We start from the raw sequence: 25,523 nt of genomic DNA on the forward strand, positions 1-25,523 counted from the left end.
CCCCTCCAAGCTAGCAGTTTTCCGACCCACCTAACACTGCCTCGATAGCATCAGCAAATATTCTTGCACCTTTTCTATTTAATTGTACCCCATCCCTCTAGAAGCAGTCTCTCCTGTCAACAAGCACAGACCAGGCTGAAAAAAAATTCTACCCCTTGAACCTTGCACAATCTCCCCCAAGGCCGAATTGATCAACAAGGCTCTCATCATATACTCCCTCCTATCGTGTCCAGGCAGAATTGCGGCGCCTCGGTAGCCAGGTGGGAAGGAGCAGCAGTGCGCAGCACACGCTTCTTGATTAGACCGGGGTTCGAGCCCGTCACCACCAAATACGGAGGATGCGGAAAGGTCAGGGAATGACCACCGCATATCCCGGAGCAACATGGCCTTAGTTGCTAATGCTCCTAAAAACCAAATAACAAACCAGGCAGAACTGCAGACACTTTCACATTCAACCCTAACTCGTGACTTTTTTTTCAACATTGACCTGTATTTACTGAGTAAATCTGCAGATCTCTTACTCTTAATGTGATTAGTTCCAACATGTACAACAATATCACCTTTTGTGCCCTTAAAAGATGATATCTGATCTACAACATCATCAACTTTTGCCCCTGGCAGAGACATGTCCTGTTCCACCTATCCTTCTTGCATAGTATATTCCCCATCTCCCTGACAATAGAGTTGCCAAAATAACTACTTCCTTTGGGACCAGTGCATTCTGCCTTGGAGGTTGCCTCTGTGTTGCCTAATGCACAGGAGTGATCTCTGCCATTGAGCTGAGAGCTTGATGGGCCCCTTATATATTAATTTCTTCATGAAGTGATCTTCATGAAGAATTGAAGATTTCTTCATGAAGAATCATGAAGTGATTCTTCATGCATTAAGAACCTGCAGATAAATGAACCACTAGGTGGCAGTGATCACAGTGTGTTGAAGTGGGATTTACTCAAGGAGGTAACTACCATCAGAGGTAAAGGGAAGGGTTTTTGTTTTCGTAAAGGAGACTATGATGGTCTGAGACAGTATTTAAATTCTGTACAGTGGGACCAACTGATGATGTTACCAACAGCAAACTCAAAATGGGAAGCATTCAAGGAACTAATCTTGGAGGCTACCAGGCTTTACATACCAACTAAGAAATATTGTTCAAGGTTTAGGCCTAAATGGTTGTCAGATGAACTAATGAGACATGTGGCAGAGAAGAAAAATGCATGGGATACATACAAATTAATGGGTGACATGGAAGCCTATGATAGATATAAGTTGGTCTGTAACCAAGTCACAAAGGAGATTAGGCAGGCAAAGGCAGACTACGAAAAATCCCTGGCAAAGGATGCAAAGAAAAACAGAAAAGAGTTCTTTACATACTTGAACTTGAGAAGGAAAGGGATGAATCAGATTGGTCCACTGGATATTGATGGTTCAACAGTTGAGGATCCTGCTCAGGTGGCTAACAATCTAAACGAGTATTTTGCATCTACATTCACGCATGAGGAGTTATTCAGGAAGGAGAATGATGTAGGTAAAGTAAACATTGGCAATGAGCTGGATGATTTTGTAATAACTGAGAGGAAAGTGGAGGAGATATTGTTGAGGATAAACATAAAAAAGGCACCTGGGGTGGATGGGATCTATCCAGTTATATTAAAGGAGGCAGCAAAGGAAGTATGCAAACCCCTAGCCATAATTATGAGAGCTTCTTTGGACTCAGGGGAGGTATCCATAGACTGGAGATGTGCAAATGTAACCCCAATTCACAAAGGAGGATCAAAGGCTGACACAAGTAATTATAGACCTGTTAGTTTAACTTCTGTTCCAGGTAAATTAATGGAGGCACTGGTTAAAGAAGCACTGCAGGATCATCTAGACAAGAATTCTGTTATAGCTCAGACGCAGCATGGTTTTGTTAAGGGCAGGTCTTGCCTGACCAATTTGATTGGATACTATGATGTAGTCACAAAAGAACTGGATGCAGGGAATAACTTTGATATTATATATTTGGATTTTAGAAAGGCTTTCGATACTGTTGCACATGGAAGACTGCTGCACAAATTGGAGCAGTGTTGCATTGGAGGCAAATTGCTGCTATGGATAAGGGGATGGTTGAGTGGCAGAAGACAGAGTGGTAATCAATGGACACTGCTCAACGTGGACTAATGTTATTAGTGGAGTTCCTCAAGGTTCAGTGTTGGGTCCGTTGTTATTTTCGGTGTTTATGAATGATATTGATGATGGGATATCAAGTTTAATGTCCAAGTTTGCAGATGATACAAAGGTTGGCAGGGTCGTTAAGGACACTACTGACGCTATGCTGCTGCAACAGGATCTGGAAAGGTTGAACAGATGGGCTGAGAGGTGGCAAATGAAGTTTAACATTGACAAATGTAAAGTACTACATATGGGAAACAGTAACCCCAGAGCAACGTATCAACTCTGCGGTACTACACTGACAGTGGTGGAGAATGAAAAGGACCTGGGGGTAATTGTGCAGGCAGATATGAAGTTCTCTGAGCAGTGCAGACGAGCTGCAAGAGTAGCTCATGGTGTCTTGTCAGTGATATACAGGAATTTTTCTAGCAGGGATAAGGAGGTGATTATTCCCTTGTATAAGGCAATGGTTAGGCCACATCTTGAGTACTGTATACAGGTCTGGAGGCCTCATTTCAAGAAGGATGTAGAGCTGCTGGAACGGGTACAGAGAAGGGCAACAAGATTAGTAAATGGAACAAAGGGTTGCTCTTACGAAGAAAGGCTTAAGTTTTGCAAATTGCAGAGTCTGGAGACTAGGCACCGGCGAGGTGATCTGATAGAGGTGTCTAAGGCTTTGAATGGTTTGAGCATGCTCAATGCCAGTGGGATTCTTCGTCTTGCTCAGAATAATCACCTCAGAGGGCATAAATTCAAATTGAGGAAGGACGGATGTCGGATAGATGTGCGGAAATTTGCCTTTGGCCAGCGGGTGGTTGGTTGGTGGAACCGACTTCCATCACTTGTTGTTGAAGTTGATAGCCTAAACTAATTTAAAGCTCAACTGGACAGGTATTTCGAACGAACGGAGGGGTGAAATGGGAGTGGGTTTTTTTTTTTTTTTTTTTTTTTGGCTGATGCTGAATAAGCTTGCTTTCTTGCATCAGATGCCTCTACTAATGCTAATGCTAATTTCTTCAAGGGCATTTACCCTACACCTCAAGCTCTCATAGACATCCATCAGAATGCTGAGGGTGCCTAATTTCTTGACATTCTAGGCACATAGTACACACAAATACATCCTCCTTAGCTAGATCATGTCCCGTTTTAGAAAATTCGGCAAACATTTCACATTTCCCACATTTTTTGAGACTGATGCGTTGGAGAATCTCGCCCCCTTCGTTTCTCCCCCGAGTGACAGCACTCTCGCTAGTCTGTGATTTAAATATAGTTTAATTAACAATGGAATTTAATAAGATTAATAAATATTTTTGATTAATTAGTAATACTATACTAAGCTGACAGATTCCTAATACACTGCTTTGTATTATGTTATCTAGTTTTACGTTATACCTTATGCTATCAGTTCGAGATATATACGTTGCGCTATTTGTTATAGATTACAACATGGCTGCTAGTTCAACGATATTAGCGCCAACACCGGGAGTTGTAATTTCCAAAAATTACTAGTTAAATTCAAAATAAGAAACTAGTGAATGCTACTAAACCCATTTAATATATTTGTAAAACACAATGTAGTATGTTAATTAATGAAGAATATATTAAAACAATTTAAATACTTATCCCTTTACAGCAGCCAAAAATCCACCGATTGTTATCTTCTGCGACCAGCATGTTCAGTAGGTTATTTTTTTGAACCGAAACCTATCGAACCAGTTATGTTCAATAGGTTCTTTCACTGGTAACATAGTTTGTTGGTTTCTGTCAGTGTTGGGTTTTCTTTTCATATGCACTGAGTGGTAGTTAAGGTTCACTTATTCTTTTCATGAAATAGTTTTCCTTCAATGACAGCATCATGTTTAGTACCATGTAATGTAAAGTAGGTGGGCAGGAATGTAGGAAAGTTTATATGTGTGAATAGTGCAAGAATGGGAAAGGTAAAAGATTTAAATGGCTAAAACATGGCATTTGAGATACTCATTGTGGCACATGGCATGTGCCACAATGAGTATCTCAAACACCCAACTTGCTGTGTTTCCACTTGTGATTAGGTATACTGAAATTGACCCATTAATCAAATAACTTCCAGCCAATGATGATCCTCTGGTTAGAAATGGCTTGTTGATGTTAGAGGCAAGTGGAGGCTGACAAGACTTGTGCAGAAAGCCTGCAGTCTTTTTGCACATCTTCAGCCAAATAACTTTTAATATCTTGTTGGTGGGGGTATCATAGCTGATGACTGAACCAGGTTCTGCTCCTGTTAGAAAACACATGAATGTATGGTTGTTGGTGCTGTGTCACAACAAAACTAGACTGTTCTTGAGGCCGAAATGGGGACCTTCTTGCCATTAGGTAGATGTACATAATAAATTGACCATTCAGGCAAACTGGCCTGGAATGTACCTTTTACACACAATATACTGACACCTCATTTCTTTAGTTGCCCCTAGTGCCCGGCTTGAGTGAACTCTGTCTAACTGAATATATTATAACTATATTAAAAATTGATATGCAGATTCATATTATGGAAATACGACTAATATAGTTAATTTCCCCTTCATCTCTATGTAGAACAGCAACATTTGTCATTTATTGAAACATCTGCACTTGACTCAACAAATGTGGAAGAAGCCATTTAAAGCAATTTTAACAGGTTGGGTGATTTTGTAGTAGTTTCATTTCAGTTTTTGAATTTTTATTTTTATCTGTTTATGTGTTTATTGATATTCTCTAAACTTCTGTAGACTGCTACAAATATACTGAAATTAACAATGAAAATATGAATATTTAATACAGGACAACTTAATATACTCTGTAAAACAAATTGTGTTTGTTTTTACAGAGTTTTACACACAGTTTTACACACAGGCAGATTTGCCAGCTCTTAGGATTATGATAATGTTCCATCCCTTTGATTCTTTTCCTACTCACAGTCTAAGAATTTTCTCCACCTTTTTCAATAAAAAAAAGTAAACTGGCTTTACCATTGTTCATAATATTTAAAAAAATTCTGCTTAACTTTGTTTTTTGTCTCTAATTAAGGAATTGGGCATCAGAGGTTGCTAGTCTATATATATTTTATACATGCATAAGATTCATGGAATGCACATAACAGTATGTTGTGTGCATTCCATGAATTAGGGCTTGCATAAAACCGAGAAATTTCAAAACCGAGTTTAACCGAAGTTTACTCTTAAAACCAGTTTTTAAAACCGATTTTCTCAGACTTAGGGAAAATAATTAAAAGCTTATAACACAGGTATTTATTTTTATCTTGGGTAGATTGTACAAATCGTAATCAAATCTTTTAAACAAAATCTATCACCTCTTATTATAAAAAAATTAAAATGTTCCAAAAAAGTAACCAGCTTGAGATTATACAAAATTACAAATTGTATTCAAATCCTTTGGATAAAAACTATCCTCTTGTATAGTAAACAAAAAAATAAGCCCTATAATAATAAATAAATGAATATAATGTGGAAAAAAAACAGCTTGGGGAAATTACTTTACTATTTATTGTTCAGCTTTTTTCTGAAAATGATCCTTTAAAAAACACAGTATATTAAGCATTTTCCTGATAGACTTGACTTTATTTTTGTGTTAAAGAGACCAGTGATCGAAAACACTCTCTCAGATTGGACACTTGTTGGTTCAATGGTCAGCAGTGCTCTATAAACTTTCTCCAGTTTTTCACTTCTACTGCTAGTTGCCTCCAAAATTTTAAATTCTTTTGCTGATTTCCAATTCACTCAGATATTTTGAAGGCTCTTCAGTTAATCTCTTTATTTACACTATCATACTCGCTCATGAGTGTATCTCCAACATCGGAACTAGATGAGTCTTTGTTTTCTTCTAAAAGAACAGTTCGTTTTATTTCAGTTTCTTTATTCAATGCTAAGACTCCTTCGGAATGTTTTGCAAATAATCTCTGATAAATCTCTTCAGTATGCTTTTTCAAAACTTCCTTACTTGGAAAATCAAAAGTTCTTGAACCTGAATCTTCTTTCCTAAACTTTTTGGGGTTGTGTAGATAGCTCAGCAAAGCCACAGTTTGGCAATTTTATCTTGCATTGTAACGCTGCAAAAGGCTTTGGTGAATCTTTAAAGCAAATGGGTTTTCTGCTGTATCAAGCTTAGCAAGCAGAAATTCTATTGAAGACTGCTTTAAGTAAGTCTATCTTCTGAGGTTATAGCCTTCAGAATCATTTCAACTGTTTGCAAAGTTTCACATAGCAATTCAAGTGTTTTCCAGTCGTTGTTGTTTTTTGGTTTTTAGGAGCATTAGCAACTAAGGCCATATTGCTCCGGGATATGTGGTGGTCATTCCCTGACCTTTCCGCATCCTCCATATTTGGTGGTGACGGGCTCGAACCCCGGTCTAATCAAGAAGCATGTGCTATGCACTGCTGCTCCTTCTCACCTGGCTACGGAGGCGCCGTTTTCCAGTTATCGTCAGACACAGCTTCAGTTGACAGTACTGCACATAGAGCATTTGGAATGTAATTTTTCAATTTCAAAAATCTCTCAATCATATAGAATGTGCTATTCCATCTAGTCTTGCAATCTAATATAAGTTTATATTCTTTCCCATTAAATTTTGCTTTAACAAAATTTTTGTAATATGTCATTTTTTGGTAGGCAATTTTCGAAAAAGCTTGCAAATTTTTCTGACTTTGTTAATAGTTTGTGCAATATTGGCCATTGGATTGAAGAAATAAATGAACTCGTCGGTAAAGTCAATTTGATAAAGCATGCCTTGCTGTCTTTCTTCAACTCCTTCATCATCACTACTTTCTTCATTATTTTCATTTTCTTCATTGCTTTTGAGAGACTCAGAGAGACTGTGGCACCATAATTTCTGGTCACGAGCATTCTGGTCTCTTGCCAAAGCTATTGGCGGCAACTTTTGCCCATCTCTGCTCCCACCTCTGTCCAAACCAGATGGTTCTGTTCACTTCAGCCAAGGATAAAGCTGACCTGCTAGCATCCCATTTTCTTCCAGCTCATGTATTAATGATCTTGGTAAAACACCTCCCACCATTCCAACACGCTCCATTCAATGCCTCCTGTGGTCTTCCGCCAAAAGGATATCAGAAGGATTTTGACGAATCTCGATGCTAAGAAAGCTCGAGGTCCCGATGGTATTTCTCCACTTGTTCTCAAAACCTGTGCTCCTGAACTTACTCCTATTCTTTGCTGCCTTTTTTCACTTTCTTATTCCAAAGGTGAAGTCAAAAGGGTGACAAATCCCTCCCATCCAATTATTGTCCCATTGCAATTACTTCTACTCTTTCTAAAGTAATGGAGAAATCAATTAGCCGCCAACTCTTAAACTACCTAGAAACCTCAGTCTGATCAACGATCGCCAATATGAATTCCGTCAGTGTCGATCCACTGGTGATATTCTGGCTTATGTTACCCATTTATGGACTAATTCAATGGAAAGGTTCGGTGAAACACAAGTAGTTGCTCTTGACATCTCAAAGGCTTTTGATCGTTTTTGGCATAAAGGTCTTCTAAACAAGCTTCCATCTTATGGTTTGCCAACTGTTTTTAGTAATTGGTTATCCAGTTTTCTCTCTGATCGCTCACTGAGGGTGATGGTAGATGGCTCTCTGTCTTCTAATTTCTCCACTAATGATGGTGTCCCCCAAGGTTCAGTTCTTTCCCCCACTCTTTTCCTCTTGTATATTAATGACCTTCTTCCATTGACTGGAAATCCTATCCATAGTTTTGCCAGTGATAGCACACTGCATTCCACTTTCCATTTTGAGAAACCTTGTCATGCTCAATCAGCTTCAACTTCTTGAAAATCTGCTACCAATTCCTTAAATGCCGATCTTCAGGTAATTCTCCAATGGGGCAAAGACAACTTAGTTGATTTGAACCCTTCTAAAACTCAGTCTTGTCTTATATCTTGCAAAAAGGATTCTTCTGCTCCTATGCTTATCTTTAGTGACACTCTGATTTCTAGGCAAAATGATATCTCTTTTGGGGATTACCCTGACTTCTAATCTCTCTTGGCACAAGCACATTACAAATATTGCTTCCTCTACATCTAAAAAACTTGGTTTTCTCTTTCGCTCTCAGCGTTACTTTTCTTCCAAACAGCTGCTCACTCTGTATAAATCACAAATCTGTCCTGCCATGGAATATTGTTCCCACATCTGGAGTGGTGCCCCCAAAACTTCTCTCAGGCTTCTTGATTCCATTCAGAAGAGGGCAGTTAGATTAATTAATGATTCATCTCTAACAGAGTCTCTCCGCTCGCTTTCTCATAGACATACTGTTTCTGCTGCATGCCTCTTCTACAGATACTTCCATGGGCACTGTTCTTCTGAATTGGCTTCTATAATTCCCGCTCTCTCTTTCAAAACAGTCCGAACACGTGCCACCACCAGCCAACATCCATTTACTGTCCAACTTCAAACCCACAGAACCAACTTTTCATCTTCCTCCATACGTATTTCCTGAAAATTACAATCTACAGAAGTTCAAGTCCAATGTCAACAAATATCTTCTTTTGTCTTCTCAACCTCCAACCCAAGCACAGTACTAAGTACTATAGGTTCTAATACCTCGTGTTTGGGGTTCACATAAAAAAAAAAAAAAAAAAATTGATTGCTTTTTCATAAAGTACATCTATAACTGACATATGTATACAATGGGCTATAAATTGTTGATGATTAGGCGTAATTTGCTTGCCAAACTTAATCATCATTGCTGCTCCATTGGTGGTGGTGCAGGCAACAATATCCTCATGCAAGTTCAAACCAAATTCCTTCAAGTGTCCATTCACAATTTGCTCATTTTTTCTGCTGTCAAGTGAACCATTAATCTCAATAAGACCTAACGACCAATGATTGTTTTTTGAATGCACATTTACATCCATATACCTTTATTTTGTATAGACATATATTCGTCTAGAGTCAATGAAATACCGTGCACCCAAAACCAATGAATTTTTGAAATGCTGAATGAGTTCTTCTTTCTTAGTTTTATAATAATTCAGAACCATATTTTTAATTCCATTCACTGAGGCTGGTGGTAATTTATCGTATTTATTTCTTTGAAGGAGAAGGCTTGATTGTATAAACTCACTCGTGGCAATTGAATTAAAAGAAAATCCATCTGAAGCAGCTAATTTTGAAATCTCTTCCATAGATTTTTTAACGATAAAGTTTTCTAATGTTCTTACCATTTTTATGGGAGATTTACTGTTATCTTGTTTAATGTCAATCTGATGCATTTTCTTTAAATGCAACATCAAAGATGATGTAGATCCTCCAGACAACTTCATTATCTTCTGACATTTCGAACATTGTGCTTCATCTTTGCTTTTTATGAGCAAAATAATTCCATACATTTGATTTCATCTTAGAAATATTAAGAGTAATAAATATTAATTAGTAGGAATTTATATCGCCAACAATTTTAAATAAAAATATTGAAGATAACAAAGGCACAATACTATGCGTCACTCCCGCAAGCACTGAATGAAGAGTCTAAACGAGGTAAGTTTCAAAATTTTCACAAAAGAATTTTTTTATTTATTTACTTGCAATTTTTTTCCCCCAATTAAATCTATTGTATTTTCAAAATTACATAAAAGCTAAATTTGGTGAAGCTGCTTTTTGGAGAACATTTGATGGCAAATTTAATAGGAATAAAGAAGCAAGAAACTTTCTATGATTGAAATTTGATGCAATATTCAGCGAATCTGTTTCTAGTGGGTAACCATCAATAAGGCACGTTCCATAACTTGCCTGGCGAACAAGATAGATGGAATGGAGAAATGTTGAGCATTTTCTTTTACGCTATTGCTCCAACTCACTCAGTCGTAAATGAGTACACCTGAATCGTGCCATGAAAGGTACCCCTCCTAGATTTGGGCCACTTGCCTGTGAGATTCGTACCTAAACATAAAATAAAAAACATGTTTAAAACATAAAGCAGTTGAACGATCCAGACAAACAAAAGAAAATGTGCGTAACAAAAAACTATATTCAAGGGCTAACTAAAAAAAATATTCGAATCTGGTTTTAGAAGCTTGGTTTCAGTTTTAACAACTCAATATGAAAACCGGATTTAACCGGTTTGCAAGCCTTACCATGAATCTCTTAGAAAATTTATGTTCAAACGTTAACTTTATGCTTAGACAAGCTAGACAACCATTTAGATCCAGTAATTTGGCAAGGCTCATGATAATACTCAATCCAAGTGCTGTCATAATTAATTGCATTATCTTTTGAAATCGTGCATGTGTTAGAGGTTTCTTTAAAACACAGTACGTGCTATGGCATTATACTATCTATAAATAAAAACTGGACTCAAGTTAAGCCTTGAGAAAATAATATTTAATAAATTTTTCCCCCATCTTCCCTTTGTTGGGGCTTGTATATTTGTCTAGGGCAGGGGTCCTCAAACTATAGCCCTCAGAATGGATCCGGCCCATGAAAGAATTTTATCTGGCCTGCAAATATTTCAGTTAAATCGTAAAAATTAATGTTTATATTAGATCACAATAAAATTTATGAAAAACACAGTTTACAGATTATTTTAACATTTGTTGGTTAATTAATAGTGTTGATGCCTCTGTGTCAGCCTAGTCTGTTAGATATTAATTCTGTTATTTCCACACAAAGTTATTCTTTGAAACATCGATAAAATAATCTGTTAATCTGGACCCTGTCATTAAATAGCAATAGGCGTTAGACAGTAATTAGGGATTTCCTAATCCCTTGCCAGCCCTGATCAACCCTGATGTGTAGAGTATGTGGACAAAGGTCACCCTAGGCTTATACTACACAAGAATCCCAGATCCAGGATAAAATCTGCCACTAGCAGCATTGTCTGATGATTGCTATTGGTAAGATCCTGAACCAGCCTGCACATGAACCCCTAATGTCCAGAGTATGGGAACAAAGGTCGCCCCTGGCTTCTACTATACAAGAACTTCGGATCCAGGATAAAAACATGACACTATCCTATTGGTTGATGAAGTTAATCCCTCTACTATAAATTAACTGCTGGCAGCCTGCATGCACATAAAAGTTTCTGGTAGCATCGACAAGAGGAGGCTGTCGGCAGATATGAATTTAATCTCTTTGTATTACCTTAGATTTCCTGTTTTCTATTGTAACAGCAATTCAAAACTTAATACTTTAGAATCGTAATATTGCAATTGTATTATTGATAATTGTAACTGTAATATCCAAAAATGTTCAAATTTGTACTCTTTCTTCTTCACAGCATGGTCTGATAATGGGTATCGGTAAGATACCCGAAATGTCCTTATTAAACTGTATTATACTTAATAATAATTTTATATTATAGTATAAAACTATAAGTTTTATATTATAATAATGCAGTTTATTAGGCAAACAGCCTAATAAATTATATTATTAATTTCACATTATATGAGTAATATGAATATATTAATAACCTTTATGTTAATATATTTCATAAAATTTTAAGACACTTCAGTGCTTGCTTGCTTCAATGTTCATGAGTATTTTTTTTATCTTGTTTACCCCCTAAAAATCATGTCCGAAGTTGATTTAAAAAAAAAAAAAAGAAAAGAAAAGTTGATGCTGAGTGTTGCATTTTTAATGAGCGATGGTCAATTAATTACTTTTTTGCATGTTGAGTCTTATTTGCAATGAAGCCTTGTTGGTTTTCAAGGAATATAATGTGAAAAATCACTACACTACAAAACATGCTTCAAATTACGATAAATTTCAAGGAGCTTTGCAGAAGAAAAAACTCCAAGAACTAACCCAAACTTTTCAGTCAACAACAGAAGATTAGAAGTTTTACTCATCAAAATTTATCTGCAGTTAGAGCTAGTTTTCAAGCCTTCCAAATCATTGCTGAAGAAGGAAGGGCCTTTATGTATGGAGAATTTGTTTGGAAATTGCAGAAAAAGTATGTCCTGAGAAGGTAAAGAATTTTGTGTCTAAGTTTATCTTCATCAACTGTAAAGAGAAGAATTGATGATTTAGAAGCCGATGTTCAAAATCAACTCATAGAAAAAGTTCATGAATTCACATGCCATACAGTTCAATTACTAATTTGTATCCGAGATGTAAATCAAAATTTTGCGACAACTGAAGAGCTAGTTCCATTAAAAAGCTTGAAAGATACAACATGTGAAAATATATTTTTGAGTGCATCAGAAGCAATTGACTGCCTCAAATTGAATTGGGATTTGCTATCAGTGGTTACAATGGATGGCACTAAAAATATGGTCGGTACTAGAATTGGGTTCATAGGGTAAAAATATTAAAAAAAAGCAATGCAATTTCATTTTAAAATTCGCCAGCAGTCTTTGTGTTTAAAATTTAGGCAATTCAAAAATTTTCTTGAAACTATTGAGGCTGAATATGGTGATTTGCTGTACCACACTGAAGTACGATGGTTGAGTCGTGGTAACGTGTTAAAGTGATTATTTATTTACTTTTTTTTTTTAACTTATGATTGAAATAGATCTATTTATGAATGAAAAATTGAAATCTGTTCCAGAACTGTAAGGTCTCAAATGGTGGTGTAATCTTGCCTTTTTAACAGATATAGCAGACTCTCGATTAACTGGGATTGGATTAACTGGAACACTTCAAGACTCCAAATAAAAAATTTTAAAATATCAACCAGAAATCATAAAATTCAAGTAATAACTAGAATAGATATAAACAGATTTTTTGTTTATACAAAAAATCTATTTTTTTACGACTTGCAAAACAGATATTTTGCAAGTCGTAAATAAGCGACAAGCGGCATTATAAGTCATTATTGGGAGATTAGTGTGCCTATTATCTTGCAACTCCCACTGTCTTCACACCCACTGCTCAAAAAAAAAAGAGACAAATGTTTAGTTTGTTTTAGTGCGTCATGTCGATTGTTATGTTCCGTTGCAGCGCAAAAGGACAAATTGTTTCATTATTTATGTCAGGGATGTCAGAATTTTTTTTATAGTAATTTTTTTTGTTTGTTTAGAAATTGTGAAAATGATGGGTAAACGCAAAAGAGTTGCGTTTTCAGTTAAACAAAAACTTGAAATTATTCAAAAGTTTGAAAGCGGTGCATCCGTTAAATCTCTAAAGAACCATTATAATGTTGATGACCAAACCGCAACATCGTAAAAAAATATAGGAAAGCTGTTAGACTTAAAATCGACATTGCAAAAAATAAAGGGACGCGTCGTTATTGGACACGTGAATAGTACGTAGTAAGTTTTTTTTTTTTTTTTTATCGGCATATTTTTTACGTAGGTTGCTGAACATTTTTCGATACAGTAAGACCCCGACTTACGCAACTACGGATTTATGTAAATTTTTTTCGCCCAATTTTTTTTTTTTTTTTTTTTAGGATTGTAAAATTTTAAAACAAAAATAATAAATAAATAAAATAAACAATCAATAATGACGATCACGGCACTCACAAATTGCACAAGTGAGACACGGAGTAACAAGCAAAGAAATAGGATTCTTACAATTTATTTATGGTTCTTTTTTTTTTTTTTATATATGACTGAAGATTTCGGTGAAGGGGACACATTTCACCATAATAACATAAAAACCCACACAATTCCAGCTATCGGTATTATCACAAATGCAACGAGTTTACTACCCGTTTATAATTAGATGCATGAACAGAAAAGCCCAGTAACCTGGAAGATGCAAATTGTTCAATGGCAGTGACCTCCAGAAATGTGCTTTAGTAAAATGTGAGTTCGTGTGAGGTGATTAGTGTTTCCCCCTTAACCCTGTAAAGTTCTTTTCAGAAAATTTTATTTTGACCGTTATCGTGGTACCGACTAAGAGAATAAGTGACAGCGCTACTAGTAAATCTACCAACGAAAGGAAAGCCATCGATTTGGATCAGAAAATTAAACTAATACTAATGTATGAAAATGGCCAAACATTAACAAGTATCGCCCGGAGTTCAGATTTGTTAATAATAATATAGTAGCAATATGTTATTAATCATTCCTGAGTTACGTAAAACTTGACAAAGAAGTCATGGAACGTATCTCTTATGTATGTCGAGGACTTTTGTATTTTTGGATTAACCGGGAAATTGATTATCCGCGATTTGTTTTTTACCATCTATCCTGGAGTCTACTGTATATGTGAACACCTGAATTTTCTTAATATGAAACTACAAGGACAAGACAAACTTTTTTATGTTAATGAATTGTATCATAATGTCAAAGCATTTGAAACAAAACTGGAGTTGTTTAAAAGTCAACTACTTCGGAATAATTTTTCACATTTTCCATGTTGCGATAATTTATCTAAAAATATGCTTAGTTGTAATTTTTACACTGAAAATTTTGTTAACATTAGTTTGTTGCACAAAAATTTTTTGTGGCTAGATTTTCTAATGTTAAAAATAATTCAAAGGTGGTTGAACTTTTTCAAAACCTGTTTTACGTACCCGTCAACGATGTTGATGACAATTTACAGAGCTGGTAGACCTTCAATCTAATGATGCACTGAATACAATATTTAAAAACAAAAATTTAATTCAATTTTATTCAATATTATCCGAGTAAGATTATGCAAAATTTAAAAATTTTGCAAGAAAGGTTACATCAATTTTCGGAAGTACTTATATATGTGAGCAGACCTTTTCAAAAATGAAATATGTAAAATTAAAAATACAATCACTTCTAACTGACCTGCATTCACATGACTTTTTAAGAATTGGAACTAGTGCTTTAAAACCACTAGTTCCAATAGGTGGCAAAGCAACTAAGCAAACCCTTAGCCATAATTATGAGAGCGTCCTTGGACTCAGGGGAGGTTCCCACTGACTGGAGATGTGTAAATGTATCCCCAATTCACAAAGGGTGACACGAGTAATTACAGACCAGTTAGTGTAACTTCTCTTCCTGGTAAAATAATGCAGTCACTGGTTAAAGATGCATTGCAGGATCATCTAGACAACACTGCAGCAATAATTCAGACACAGCATGGGTTTGTTAAGGGAAAGTCTTGTCTGACAAATTTGATTGGATATTATGATGTGGTTACAAAGGAACTGGATGCAAAAAATAATTTTGATATCATATATTTGGATTTCAGGAAAGCTTTTGACACTGTTGCGCATGGAAGACTATTGTACAAATTGGAGCATAATGGTATTAAGGGTAAGTTGCTACGATGGATAAAAGGATGGTTAAGTGGGAGAAGACAGAGGGTGGTAATCAATGGGTGCTGCTCTTCTTGGACTAATGTTATTAGTGGGGTCCCACAGGGTTCGGTGTTAGGTCCACTGTTGTTTTGTATATTTATCAATGATATTGATGAAGGTATATCAGGCTTAATGTCGAAGTTTGCAGATGATACAAAGGTTGGCAGGGTTGTTAATGACAGTAATGGCAGTGTGCTACTGCAACAGGATCTAGATAATTTGGGCAGATGGGCTAAGAAGTGGCAACTGAAGTTTAACCTTGACAAATGCAAAGTACTGCATATGGGTAGAAGTAACCCCAGAGAAACGTACCAACTGTGTGGTACTATACTTAAGGTGGTAGAAAATGAAAAAGACCTGGGAGTAATTGTGCAGGCAGATATGAAGTTTTCTGAGCAATGCAGACAGGCTGCCAGGGCAGGTCATGGGGTTTTGTCAATGATATATAGGAATTTTGCTAGCAGGGAAAAGGAGGTGATTATCCCTCTGTATAAGGCAATGGTCAGGCTTGAGTACTGCGTACAGGTCTGAAGGCCTCATTTTAGGAAGGATGTAGATTTACTTGAGCGTGTACAGAGAAGGGCAACAAGATCGGTGAGGGGAATGAAGGGATCCTCTTATCAAGAGAGGCTTAAGTTCTGCAAATTGCAGTGGCTGGAGACTAGGCACCTGCACAGTGATCTGATTGAGGTGTATAAGGCCTTGAATGGGTTCAGCACGCTGAATTCTAATGGGATCCTTCCACTTGTTCAGATTACGAACCTAAGGGGGCATAAATTCAAATTAAGAAAGGACAGATGTAGAATAGATATGCGGAGATTTGCCTTTAGCCAGCGGGTGGTTAATTGATGGAACAAACTTCCATCTGTCATTGTGGAAGTTGATAGGTTGAATAAATTTAAGGAGGAACTGGACAGGCATTTGGAGGGAATGGTGTGATTTTTTTTTTTTTTTTTTTTTTTGCTGATGCTGCATAAGCTCATCAGTTGCTTGCTTTCTGATTACACTTGCTTTCTTGCATCACATGCCACTACTACTACTACCAGATATTACAAAACTTAATTGCACTCTACAACCACATTCTTTTCATTAATTATAATTTTGTTGTATTACTGATTATTTTTGTGATTAGTACAATAAATAAGTTAATTAAATTTTGATATAAACAAACTAGTATATTTTATATTACATATCCATCGATTTATTTTTGAATCTGTAGATATAGGTAGGTATAAATTTTGCTTCTCTGCATAACATTAAAGTTATGCGGAGAATGTAATTTTCAGTAATTAGGAATTTTTTCTGGCCTGCCAAAAATTCATGTGGTCCGCTTCTCTAAAAGTTTAGAGACCCCTGGTCTAGGGTATAAATGCACAGTTGAGCTAATATATAAAGCAGTCAGTAAAAACAGTTGAAAATATTCATTTCTTGGTTGTTTTACTGGTCAAATTGCAGTTTGAAGCATAACAGGAAATTGTTTAAATTATGCATTACTTGCCTTTCTTGGTGCCACTAGAAAGATTGTTTAGATCTGAAATAATAAATTATAAATCAGAAAGCTTTAATAATTTCTGAATTTCTCAGTTATTCAGACCAACTGCAGTGTTCTCTGTGAAACACCTATACTGTCACACAGTATAGTGGTTTCACCACTTGTCACTCGTTTTGAGAGGTCTTGGTTCAGTTTCCATCTATGACTTCAGAAAATTTTAATGTCCTCACCAGTTGAGGCTTATCTTAGGCAGAGGGAGTAGGGTTCCCCATAAGTTATTCTGGATCTTTCAGCTTGTACAATATGCAAATTGGCCTATGAGCACATGCCAGATGTAACACACAATGGTGCAATATAGAATAAGTTGCTGATGTGCCTAAAGTCCAGCATCTGTCAAGCACTTGCTTATTGACTGCCCTGTCCATAACAGGATATGTTATGGACAGGATATGGCAGTTTTTTCTGACCCTGGCTGAATCTCAAGAACCATTCACTCTGAAACATGTATTGAATAATAAACTAGAGGTAACAGACATTTCATTTCCTAATATCAGCTCACCAACATGACAAACTTTGAGTAACCACTTTTTTACCTCCAAAACCATAAGGTAGGTACAGTAAACCCTAATAGTTGAGCTGTTACCATTAATTGTGAAGTCAGTGGAGTTCAAAGTTAATCATTTTGGCAATGAATGTGATTGTTACACTTATTTAGCAGTGATACAGACGAACCATGGTTCACTCACACACTCTGGCTTGGCCTAACTTAACCTGGGTCAGGCCTTTGCTGCACCAGCCTAAAAAAAACTTGTGTAGGTGCAGCAGAGGCCTAAAAAACCCACCTAAGTTGTCATCTTCAACTGCCCATAGAAGTAACTTATTCTGTTATTTAACAGCTTGCTGGCTAAAAGAAAACTTCCTACAATCAGTCTGTACTTCATCCTGTAATTTGAATTTATATGGCTGCTGGTTCTAGTATGTAATTATAAATGTGAAAATTTCACCATTAAATTTACTATCCTCCTCTAAGGTACCTGGTTACCAAGTTCTGCAGCTTGCCTATGTGAAATCTTTTCTCCTTTTTGCTGATCTTCACCTATCTTTGTACCTTTTTTGGAAAGCTTGGCCTCTTCTTTTTTGTAAAATGTAATGCCCAAATCCCTTTCTTCTGTAACATTTTTAATTCCACCCCTTCAAGTGTTAAGTTATTTTTCGGTTGTTATTTCTCCAAGCATAAGACCTTGCTTGTATAGTTTGCCAGTTTTCTGTTCATCTTCGAAGCCTATCCAAGTCATCCTGAAGGAGTGATGACCTGATGACCATCTCTCCTGATCATGATATTATCTGAAAAAGTTTACATCACCCCCTAACTCTTCATCAGTGTTATTTAAGAAACTCAGAAAAAAAAACAATGGTTCCAGCTCTTAAAATTCCTGAGGGACTCGACTTTTATACATAGTCCAATTTGAACAGAAACCATTAATTACAATCCTCTGTCTCAATTCATCTAAGGATCTTATCTTCTCTTACCTATGTTCCCAACACATTCCACGTTTTTCATGATTTATTGGAATGCTCTGGTAATATCCAAATAAGCAGCTCATGAGAACTCCGGTTATGGCCAAAATCCAGAAATCACACACACACACACACACACACACACACACACACACACACACACACACACACACACACACACACACGTTATAGCATCTAGTCCCAATATTGATCTGAGGATAAGATTTCACAAGAATCCAGAAGGGTAACCAGAGTCATACTTAATGTTTATATTGCTGTTTAGTGATTCCTATTTATTAAGGGAAATCACTAGACCATCTTGCCCATTGGAAACTTCACTGCATATTCAATATATTCAGGGTGATAGGTTCACTGGGTCTACACCAAATGCAATAATTTTCAAGACCAGATATGTTTGTAAGTTTTTGGTAAATTTTTGGTAAATTTTTGTGGTCTTTTCATTTAATTGTATTGTAAATCATTACACAAAATAAAGCCAGTACAGCAAAACTTGAAGGAATCATGTGCAGTGAACAGTTCTGTATTTCTATTAACAGAGAATCTGCCATATTTTTTTACTTGAAAAATAAAAAATATTCTTTGCTGTTGAAGTTTAAAAATAGTGTGGCTATCATATTTTTAAACTTGAACTAATACCACAAACTTGAAACTTTTTTGAATATCCCTAAAGTGTAGTGGCAGCTGGTATTTCAGCTTATATTTATATAAATATTATTAAAAAATTAAAAACAAGCATATCATTTGCGATACTATTAATTATTTCTGTTTTAACAGGTTTATTTCAAATTTGGCATGCTTCACAGTGTTCAAAATTTTAAATCATATTCATTACTTCCCACAGAGTTGCATCTATTTTGAGAGAATGTAGAGCTTCATGTTCTCATCTTTAATATGTGAAAACAATAATGCTTCATGTTCTCATCTTTAATATGTGAAAACAATAATACATCTTTCAAAAGCAGCTATGGTAAGAACAGATATTTATTAAACTAGTTGGAGAAGAAAAACAAGTAAATTGGAGCTATAAACATACACAGCACTGGTGTTTGCCCAGTATCATGTCACTCTTTAAGGCCAAATAGTTTAAGACAATGGTGAGTCACTTGTCAGGTTATCATATGCAATTTCTGTACAAAAATCATAAAATGAATTTGGAAACTATTGTAGTAAAAGTTACTATATTTAGGAAAGTAGTAAATATTTCAGATATTTACTCATTGATGAACAGTTCATGCTGGTTTGAAGAGTCATCCCTCAGGTGACCCCTAAATTATGTTCAAACACCACTGAGTTTCCATTTCCTTTTGAATCACTAACACTAGGAATAAAAAAAAAAACTAAGTTAAATTACAACTCCTTATTTAACATGCAGATATATCCATTGTTTCTTGTTTGTCATTTTCATTCAAATAGTAAAAACTGCAATTTTATGATTTATATTCCTGTAGTGTTATCTTTTATTTGCTTATTAATTTTTTTGTTGCTTCAACTGACTGTTTAGGCAACTGCCACCAAACAACATAGAAATAAATTTTTCTCCCCTTGCATAACTTTAGGCATTTAACATGCTATACTCATAAAGTGATTAATGTCAACTTCATTAATGATCCTTATTAAATTCCTGTTAGATTTCCTTCCCAGAATGGTTACTAACAAGTGTTAAATTCATACTTACATTCACTCATTTTTTAATTCCCTCTTTTTATTGTTACTCTTCTGTTCTGTTGTCAATACACCAGCTACTGTTGGTAGCACCAATAGTAACTATCAGTTTTCTTTATCCTTGGAGCAAGGATACAAACCAGTGGTACATACTGCCATGTCTGTCATGGCTGGTGGGAGGCAATGACTGGTTTGGTATGGTTGTTAACGATCATGTGAAGCCAGTTTGGCATCTGTGGGGGTGGGGACAGAATTTGTAGTTTCACCTTATCTCCTGTTTTTATCATGAGATAAAAATATGGCTGTTACACTGATGATAAATACTACTACCAAGGGTGTACGAACACAGTTCTCATAAAAAAAAAAAAACAGTATAATACAAAAATAACCATATATTAATAGCAGAAATATTAGCATAGGCACATGATGCAAGAAAGCAAGCTTATACAGCATCGCCCCAAAAAAAAAAAAAAAAACTTCCCATTTCACTGATCCATTCATTCCAAACGTTTGTATAGTTCTGTCTTGGTTTTAATTAGGCTATCAATCACAAAAAAAAAGGAAATCTGTTCCACCAATCAACCACCTGCTGGCTAAAGGCAAACTTCTGCACTTCCATTCTACAACTGTCTTTCCTCAATTTGAATCTATTCCCCACATATCTGTAGAAGAGGCATGCAGCAGAAACAGTATGTCTATGAGACAGCGAGTGGAGAGAGACTGTTAGATATGAATCATTAATTAACCTAACTGCCCTCTTCCGAACAGAATCAAGAAGCCTGAGAGAGGTTTTGGGGACACCACCCCAGATGTGGGAACAATATTCCATTGTAGGGTGGATTTGCGATTTGTACAGAGTGAACAGCTGTTTGGAAGAAAAGTAACGCCAAGAGTGAAAGAGAAAACCAAGTTTTGTAGATGCACAGGAAGCAATATTTGTAATGTGCAAGAGAGATTAGAAGTCAGGGTAATCCCCAAAAGAGATATATCATTTTGCTTAGAAATGGGAGTGTCACTAAAGATAAGCATAGGAGCAGAAGAATCTTTTTTGCGAGATATAAGACAAGACTGAGTTTTAGAAGGATTGAAATCAACTAAGTTGTCTTTGCCCCACTGGAGATTGGCATTTAAGGAACTGGTAGCAGATTTTTGAGTTGAAGCTGATTGAGCAGGGCAAGGTTTCTCAAGATGGAAAGTGGAATACAATGTGCTATCATCAGCAAAACTATGGATAGGATTTCCAGTCAGTGGAAGAAGGTCATTAATATACAAGAGGAAAATAATGGGGGAAAGAACTGAACCTTGGGGGACACTGGCATTAGTGAAGTTAGAAGACTGTGATTTCTACCTCATGTAGGAAGCTGACCTTGCCATCTACCATCACCCTCGGTGAGCAATCAGAGAGAAAACTGGATAACCAATTACAAAAAACAGTTGGCAAACCATAAGATGGAAGCTTGTTTAGAAGACCTTTATGCCAAACACGATCGAAAGCTTTTGAGATGTCAAGAGCAACTGCTTGTGTTTCACCGAACTTTTCCATTGAATTAATCCATAAATGAGTAACATAAGCCAGAATATCACTAGTGGATCGACACTGACGGAAACCATACTGGCGATCGTTGATCAGACGGAAGGTTTCTAGGTAGTTTAAGAGTTGGCGGTTAATTTATTTCTCCATTACTTTAGGAAGAGTAGAAATAATTGCAGTGGGATGATAATTGGATGGGAGGGATTTGTTACGCTTTTTAGGAACTGACTGGATATGAGCAAATTTCCATGCAGAAGGAAAAACACCTTTGGAATAAGAAAGTGAAAAAAGGCGGCAAAGAACAGGAGTAAGTTCAGGAGCACAGGTTTTGAGAACAAGTGGAGAAAGACCATCAGGACCTTCATCAAGATTCGTCAAAATCCTTCTCACATCCTTTTGACAGAAGACCACAGGAGGCATTGAATGGAGCGTGTTTGAAATGGTGGGATGTGTTTTACTAAGATCATTAATACACGAGTTGGAGGAAAAATGGGATGTTAGCAGGTCAGCTTTATCCTTGGCTGAAGTCGCAACAGAACCATCTGGTTTGGACAGAGGTGGGAACAGAGATGGGCAGAAGTTGCGTGCAATAGCTTTGGCAAGAGACCACAATGCTCGACTACCATTAGGGCAAGAAGCAAGTTTTCTACTCTTAGACTGTTCAAACTCTAGTTTCGACTGATCAATAACTGCTTTACAATTGTTGCAAGCTTTGGTGTAGGCAGAAAATGAAACTGAAGAATTAGAAACAAGCCAAGTAGATTATGTGATTTTCTTCTCCTGAACAGCATTGGCACATTTATTGGAAAACCAAGGTTTAGATAAAGGACGAGATTTTGAATTGGAGTGTGGGATAAAGGATTCCATTCCTGCAAGAATAATTTCACTGACCCGATCTGAGCAATCTCCAAGTCATTCCATTTTGCATTCTTGTAATGCCAAACAATAAGAGGTTGAGAATAGCCATGAGATAAAGGCTCCATTGGAGAAGTGACAATCACCAAGTTGTGATCTGAGGTGCCTAAAGGACCTCTCACTTCGACCGTGTACTTAGAAGGATTGTTAGTGAGAAAAAGATCAAGCATGTTGACTGTATGGTTAGGATTGTCCGGTATTCTTGTTGGTAAATGAACGATCTGTGCAAGGTAATTAGTAATTGCAAAAGCCTCAGCATCTCTACCAGCTGGGTTGGTGTGACTAGAAAACGGAAGCCGGCTGGAGTTGTGAATATTAAAATCACCAAGGAAAATTACCTCACTGTTAGGAAAGTTGGACTGGAGAAAGTCAAGTTGCAAATGGAGAAAAAGTCAGAGCTCCAAGTGATTAGTGGAGTTGGGAGAATACTAGAGACAACAAATGAATTTGACACAATGACGTAGAGATTTCAAGCCAGAGAAGATACAAAAGAGGAGATTCCAAATTACCAAGTCTCTGAGGAATATCGAAACAGACATATGCACAAGTACCACCTTTGAGGCGAAAGGAATCGTACAGCGAATAATTTGGGCAACTGAGATGAGCAGTAGTTGAATCAACTGGTAACTGTGATTCTGTCAGAAAAAGTAGTAGTAGTAGTAGCACATGATGCAAGAAAGCAAGTATAGGAGCTTATGCAGCATCAGCCAAAAAAAAAAAAAAAAAATCACACCATTCCCTCCAAATGCCTGTCCAGTTCCTCCTTAAATTTATTTAACCTATCAACTTCCACAACGACAGATGGAAGTTTGTTCCAGCAATTAACCACCCGCTGGCTAAAGGCAAATTTCCGCACATCTATTCTACATCTGTCCTTTCTTAATTTGAACTTATGTCCCCGTAGGTTGGTAATCTGAACAAGTGGAAGGATCCCATCAGAATTCAGCGTGCTCAACCCATTCAAGGCCTTATAGACCTCAATCAGATCACCGCGCAGGTGCCTAGTCTCCAGCCACTGCAATTTGCAGAACTTAAGCCTCTCTTGGTAAGAGAATCCCTTCATTCCCCTCACCAATCGTGTTGCTCTTCTCTGTACACGCTCAAGCAAATCTACATCCTTCCTAAAATGAGGCCTCCAGACCTGTACGCAGTACTCAAGGCGTGGCCTGACCATTGCCTTATACAGAGGGACAATCACCTCCTTTTCCCTGCTAGCAAAATTCCTATATATCATTGACAAAACCCCATGACCCGCCCTAGCAGCCTGTCTGCACTGCTCAGAAAACTTCATATCTGACTGCACAATTACTCCCAGGTCTTTTTCATTTTCTACCACCTTAAGTGTAGTACCACACAGTTGGTACGTGTCTCTGGGGTTACTTCTACCCATATGCAGTACTTTGCATTTGTCAAGGTTGAACTTCAGTTGCCACTTCTTAGCCCATCTGCCCAAATTATCTAGATCCTGTTGCATTAGCACACTGCCATTACTGTCATTAACAACCCTGCCAACCTTTGTGTCATCTGCAAACTTCGACATTAAGCCTGATATACCTTCATCAATATCATTGATAAATACACAAAACAACAGTGGACCCAACACCGAACCCTGTGGGACTCCACTAATAACATTAGTCCACGAAGAGCAGCACCCATTGATTACCACCCTCTGTCTTCTCCCACTTAACCATCCTTTTATCCATTGTAGCAACTTACCCTTAATACCATTCTGCTCCAATTTGTACAGTAGTCTTTCATGTGCAACAGTGTCAAAAGCTTTCCTGAAATCCAAGTATATGATATCAAAATTATTTTTTGCATCCAGTTCCTTTGTGACCACATCATAATAACCAATCAAATTTGTCAGACAAGACTTTCCCTTAACAAACCCATGCTGTGTTTGAATTATTGCTGCAGTCTTGTCTAGATGATCCTGCAATGCATCTTTAACCAGCGACTCCATTATTTTACCCGGAACAGTAGTTAAACTAACTGGTCTGTAATTACTCGTGTCACCCTTCGATCCACCTTTGTGAATTGGGGACACATTTGCACATCTCCAGTCCGTGGGAACCTCCCCTGAGTCCAAGGATGCTCTCATAATTATGGCTAAGGGTTTGCTTAGTTGCTTTGCCGCCTCCTTTAAAATAACTGGATAGATCCCATCCACCCCAGGTGCCTTTCTTGTGTTTAACTTCAACAATTTCTCCTCCACTTTGCTCTCAGTTATTACAAAATCATTAAGCACACTGCTACAATTTGATAACCTTCTTCCATTTTCAAATTGTAATAACTCCTCACGTGTGAATGTAGATGCAAAATACTCATTCAGTTTGTTTGCTATCTGAGCAGGATCATCAACAGTCGAACCATCGATGTCAAGTGGACCAATCATATTCATCCCCTTCCTTTTAGAGTTTATATAAGTAAAGAAATCCTTGCTGTTTTTCTTAGCATCTTTTGCCAAAGATTTCTCATAATCCGCCTTCGCCTGCTGAACCTCCTTTGTGACCTGATTACAGACTAGCTTATATCTGCCACAGGCTTCTGCGTCACCTGATAATTTATATGCATCCCATGCATTTTTCTTCTCTGTCACGAGTTTCATTAGTTCATTTGATAACTATTTAGGCCTAAACCTTGAACGATATTTCTTAATCGGTATATAAAGTCTAGTAGCTTCCACGATTAATTCTTTGAATGCTTCCCACTTAGAATTTACTGTTTGTAACATCGTCAGTTGATCCCACTGTACAGAACTTAAAAACTGTCGGAGACCACTGTACTCCCCTTTACGGAAGCAAAAACCCTTTCCTTTACCCCTGACGGTAGTTACCTCTTTGAGTAAATCCCACTTCAGCACACTGTGATCACTGCCACCTAGTGGTTCCTTTATCTGCAAATTCTTAATACACGAATGATCACTGCTGATAACCAGATCAAGAGTGTTACTTTCTCTGGTTGCCTCTCGAACATGCTGCTGCAGAAAACAATCATCCAATAAATCCACAAAAGTCTGACTAGTGTGTGAGT

General features: G+C 36.9%; 1 pseudogene across 1 annotated transcript in view; it reads left to right on the forward strand.

Moving 5' to 3' along the window:
* The window catches only part of LOC150080270 (ras-related protein Rab-11B-like), a 109,501-nt pseudogene that overhangs the window by 77,484 nt on the left and 6,494 nt on the right, over nt 1–25,523 (forward strand). Inside the window, exon 4 of the transcript XR_016547424.1 lies at nt 4,723–4,804. The product of XR_016547424.1 is annotated as a ras-related protein Rab-11B-like (transcript). The remainder of the gene's footprint in view (nt 1–4,722; nt 4,805–25,523) is intronic.

The sequence above is a fragment of the Mastigoproctus giganteus genome, chromosome 9, assembly GCF_048544385.1.
Source record: "Mastigoproctus giganteus isolate SK-2022 chromosome 9, ASM4854438v1, whole genome shotgun sequence".
NCBI classification, from domain to species: Eukaryota; Metazoa; Arthropoda; class Arachnida; order Uropygi; family Thelyphonidae; genus Mastigoproctus; species Mastigoproctus giganteus.